This window comes from Vulpes lagopus, chromosome 13 (assembly GCF_018345385.1).
Source record: "Vulpes lagopus strain Blue_001 chromosome 13, ASM1834538v1, whole genome shotgun sequence".
Taxonomy (NCBI): domain Eukaryota; kingdom Metazoa; phylum Chordata; class Mammalia; order Carnivora; family Canidae; genus Vulpes; species Vulpes lagopus.
In genome coordinates this window covers 4,986,040-4,991,536 of record NC_054836.1, presented here as the reverse complement: position 1 = coordinate 4,991,536, position 5,497 = coordinate 4,986,040, and positions in this window count along the sequence as shown.

Below are 5,497 nucleotides of genomic sequence, written 5' to 3'. Positions count from 1 at the left end.
GGTCAAGGACCTTTCCAGAGTCCAGAATTCAGTGTCACTCCTGAACTTTATTTATAGTGCCCACAGCTGAGGCTGATCTGTGTAGGCCGAGTAAGAACTCGAGTGAATGCCCACATGGTAAAATTCCCACCTGCATGTCAAATTCTCAAGGCTATAGACACCCACCTGTGTGATATCACCAGTCCGTACATTTTCCATTCCTGCAATGAGATAACAAACTTTGATGGAAGGAAAGAAAACAAAATTGCTAGAGCATACCAAGGGCAAATCATGTATTTATGATTTAGAACATAAAGTGCCACTAACTCTGACCAATGATAAAAGCCAGATTAATAGACCTGAGGTTAAAGTCCTTTATGAGTCTCAGACCAAAAAAAAAAAAAAAAAAAAAAAAACCCAAACCAAAAAACAAAAAAGGGCACAGCATTTATAGTAATTATGTAAGCATCCTATCTATCACATTCCATTAGTTTTCTCATTTGTTTATTTTTATAATGTTTACTCTGAAACACTACAACCCCCCAGTCCACATCTGCTGAATCTCCCTGTAGAGGTGGCCCATTCCTGTCCTCACTCTATATTAAAACAAAACAGAAGGCCTTTTAATATTCAATTTTGGACTGTTTCTAAAGTGATCCATCTGCATTTGTACCAAATTGATGTCCTTGTTTCTGTGCTTTTTCCCAAAATGAAAATGTCTTTCTGATTACGACAATGAAATTGCTTGTTATAGAAAGTTTGGGTGAAAAGGAAGTATTTTATTTAATCACCAAGAGTTCCTCCACCTGAAGAAAATCATTTGGTGTATACCTTTCACCAATTTCTTTCTATGTTTTAGAGCTTTTTCTTGAAGATTAGACGATATCATATATTCTGATTTTTTTTTTTAATTTTTGTTTATTTATGATAGTCACAGAGAGAGAGAGGGGGCAGAGACTCAGGCAGAGGGAGAAGCAGGCTCCATGCAGGGAGCCCGACGTGGGACTCGATCCCAGGTCCCCAGGATCACACCTCAAGCCGAAGGTGGTGCTAAACCACTGAGCCACGCAGGCCGCCTGGGCCGCCCCAAGCAAAGGGTTTCTTAAGCAAAGGTGATCTTTCCCTGTCTATAAACATAAATCTGCATAATCTGACTTTGTTCTCCATGGCGAAAGAGAAAGATAGAACAACCTAATTTTAGGAATCATACTTTATTGGACTTCATCATTCACACACATTGTGTTCAGCCCAGCAAGAATCAACCACAAACAGACACAAGAAAATTTTCTTCTGTCCTCTGTATGTCAAATTCTTCCTCTGCACACACTTTAAATATCGGAGTTAAAATTCTCAAGTACCTACTTGAAGGGGAAAGGTATACATATATGTGTATATATGGTGTTTCTGGTTTAAAAAAACTCCTGGATTAACTTGGTTTTTCATTCTCTTGGGTGTCAGGAGAAGACAAAGGCTGTAATTCATCCTCATGTGCCCAGCACCTAGCAAGTAACCAGTAGTCATAGGAATTGAAATGAATGTACTTGGAGAATCAGTTAAAAGCTTCTCAGAAAAGATGGGGTCTGAGCAGAGTGAGTCTTAAGACAGGTAGGATTTACTGAGGACAACCTGGTGGTAGGGAAAGATGAGAAAGGTACAGACCTGGGAAATATGTGGCACACAGTTGGGTCCAGGAGGAAACATGCCCTACTTGGACCGACATGCCTCTGGGCATGGCGAGAAAGGTGAAATAGGAGAAGATACGAGAAGGGCTGATGGTGAGGGCCTCACAGTCCAAATGGAGTTTACCCCTGATGAAAGGTAGAAATGGAGAACCTCAGGAGGTTGCTGAGTCGGCACATGATTGAGGAAGGCACTACTGAAAATGATACATCTAGTAGAGTGGGCTCAAGGCAGGGACACTTTAAGCAGAGAGCCAGGTAAGGAGCTTCCTGGAGAAAGCCAGATTTAAAGTGGTGCATCTGGACTAGGTGGTAGCAGACGGAATGCATGAGATGGGCTCAAAAGTGTTTCCATGGAAGAATCATGAGTCTGTGCTGAGTGGCTGATGCCTGGCTGGGAATGGAAGAAGTTAGGGAAAGGATGCTTTCCAGGGGGTGTTAAAGGAATGGCAAATCACCACCTCCACACAGCCTCCTGCAGCCTCCTCATCCCCATGTCATGCTGGGAAGTTCCACTGTGAGAAGTTGTTGTTTGTTTTTAAGATTTTATTTATGTGCTTGAGAGAGAGAAAGAGAGCATGAGCAGTGGGGAGGGGTAGAGGGAGAGAAGAGAAGCAGATTCCCCGCTGAGCAGGGAACCAATGCAAGGCCCATTCTCAGGACTCAGGAGATGAAGACCTGAGCTGAAGGCAGATGCTTAACTGACTGAGCCACTCAGGCACTCCTTCACTGTGAGAATTTGTTTTATCGCCCTTACAACACGCCTTCGAACAAAGAGGAATTTTTGCTAAGAAGTACTACCCAATGAATTGCATTCATTAGAGATAAGATACTTCCTGAAAAGGATACTGGAAATGAACCTAGAGCCACAGTGGGCATCCAAGAGAAGCTTGGACCCCACACACAGCCTTGACAGTCTACAGAAGAGAGACCACTGAAGGATGATGCCTGCGATAAGCAGAATGAACATTCCCTGGAATGGATGAAAATAGTAATTTTTAAAAGATTTTCTTTCTTTCTTTCTTTCTTTCTTTCTTTCTTTCTTTCTTTCTTTCTTTCTTTCTTTCTTTCTTTCTTTCTTTCTTTCTTTCTTTCTTTCTTCATGAGAAACACACACAGAGAGAGAGCAGAGACATAGGCAGAGGGAGAAGCAGACTCCCTCCAGGGAGTCTGATCTGGGACTCAATCCCAGGACCCCAGGGTCACAACCTGAGCCAGAGGCAGATGCTCAACCACTGAGCTACCCAGGTGCCCCAAAAATAGTAATTAAAAAAAAAAAAAAACAGAAATTGAAGGAGAAAGCACAGACTTTAGGGACTATAGGGAAAACTCTAGAAATCACTGTTTATTTCCTTCTATCACTAACAACAGAAACAGATTTTTATCAGAACAGAGCACTGTCCTTTCTACTGTCTCATCATTCTAGAAGCCTGGAGAAAATCCAGGCTAGATAGCCATACTGAGATATACATGACAAACAATAAACTGCCTATATTTAATATATGCCATTTGATAAATTTTGGCATAAACACCCAGGAAACCATCACAGCAATCCACATCATAAACGTATCTATCAACCCCAATAAAATCTGTTTTTGAGAATTACTGAGAAATCTCCAACCAGAAAGAGATCGTTGAAGCCCCCTTGCTTTGCAGATGAGGAAATGAGGCGCCAGAGGGGAAGTGACTTACACAAAGCCCTGGATCAGGGCTGATCAGAGGTGGGGCAGACATGAGGAACTCCATGCTCAGATCATGGGTCACCGTTCTGACACTGTCCTGTCCTGCTATCCCAGGTAATTCCACTCTGCTCTAGGAAAAGACTGTTTTAGACCAAATGCTTCTTTATCAATCTATCAGTGGGGAAGCTATAATTTAGAAAGAGAAAGATGATAGCTCTCTTTAGAAAAGGCTCTAATGGCATGTTACTTCCTATTAAGGATGATGTTAGGCACACTTCCCACTTTTGCCCTTTAACCCCAGGAAGTGAGCGGCCTGATAGCAGGGAGAGTGGGGATTAAACCCTCCAACAGAGTTTCCAGACTCCAGAGTCCTTCAAAATCAAAACTCTGAATGCTTTGGCATGTAGAAACATAACTATTCATAGTAAAAGACTCCTACTGCTCTGTTAGTACACTCTTAATGACGAATTTCAGAATATTCTAAATTACATAGACTTCTGGACTCTGACCAAGAAATACACAAAATTATCACATCTGAAAAAAATGTGCTCCAAATGTCCATCAACCAAACTTTCAACCAGATTTTCCATCAGAGGAAGATGAATTTGATACAAGTTGCTTGCTTCTCTGGCACTCATGAATGGGCAACTTTAAAACCGTATGGTATTGGGATCCCTGGGTGGCGCAGCAGTTTGGCGCCTGCCTTTGGCCCAGGGCGCGGTCCTGGAGATACGGGATCGAATCCCACTTCGGGCTCCCGGTGCATGGAGCCTACTTCTCCCTCTGCCTCTCTCTCTCTCTCTCTCTCTCTCTGTGACTATCATAAATAAATAAAAATTAAAAAAAAAAACCGTATGGTATTTATTGCTTTGTTTGGACAAATACACCATGATTATATAAGAAGGGAACATTGGGGCAGGTTGGGTGAAAGGTGGATAGGAACTCTCCATACTGTCTCAGCCACTTTTCCTTAAATGTAAAATTGTCCCAAAAAATTACTCCAAAATAAAAAGCTTATTAAAAAAAAAATAGGGATGCCTGGGTTGCTCAGTGGTTGGGCGTCTGCCTTCAGCTCGAGGCATGATCCTGAGGTCCTGGGATAGAGTTCTGCGTCAGGCTTTCTGTAGGGATCCTGCTTCTCCCTCTGCCTATGTCTCTGCCTCTCTGTGTCTCTTATGAATAAATAAATAAAATCTTTAAAAATAAAAATAAGTAATAAAAAATTTTTAAATAAAACCTTTGGGAAGTCACATGCAAAAACAATGAAGAGGCAATGTAAAGTGGGAAATATTTCCAACTATTTATTTATTTGTTGCAGCATATATTTTAAAAGATTAATAACCTCATTATGTAGACAGCACTTAGAAAACTCTACAAGAAAGGATCTTGTAGAAAATAGACAATAAATCGGGGCTCCTGGCTGGCTCACTTGGGCAAGGGTGCAACTCTTGATCTTGGGGTTGTGAGTTTGAGCCCCATGCTGAGTGCGGAGATTACTTAAAAAAAAAAATCTGAAAAAAAGGAAAATGGACAATAACAAAAAAAGGGCACACACAAATATGGGACCAATTTTTTTAAATGTCCAATATCTCTAGTAACCAAAGAAATGCTATTTTTAAAAATGAGATGCTGTTTTGTTGTTTTTTTTTTTTAGCAATCAGGTTGGCAAAATTGTTGGTTTTTTTGGTGGTGGTAGATGCTTGTTTGCTGGCTTAAATTTTTAATACTACTCAGAACTGGTGAGGGTTTGGGAAAATGGGTACTGATGGACAAGTGTACACTGTTACAGCCTTCCAAGAGAGGGATTTGGCCATTGAAATCCAAAAACATATAGATCTGGACCTCTACACCTAGCATTATTGCGGTATTTCTCTGCCTTTAGTGCCTGCGGTTCTCAGTCACACTGCTTCAAAGAACAAAGAGGTAGACCACATGAAGAGCATGAAGAGTGGTGGGCAGCAAGGCGAAGTTTATTGAGCAAGAGTATAAAGCTCCCAGAAAGGGAGGAGGGCCCGAGAGGGTTGCCCCAGACTTTCTAAGTTTAGAGGTTTTTTATGAGCTCTTTTGCGGAACTATCTTAAGCGATTGGGTGTGCTGAGTCGTGCCAATCAGGGCTTTGGTTACATATCTGTCTACCTCTTAGGTTAATATCCACAT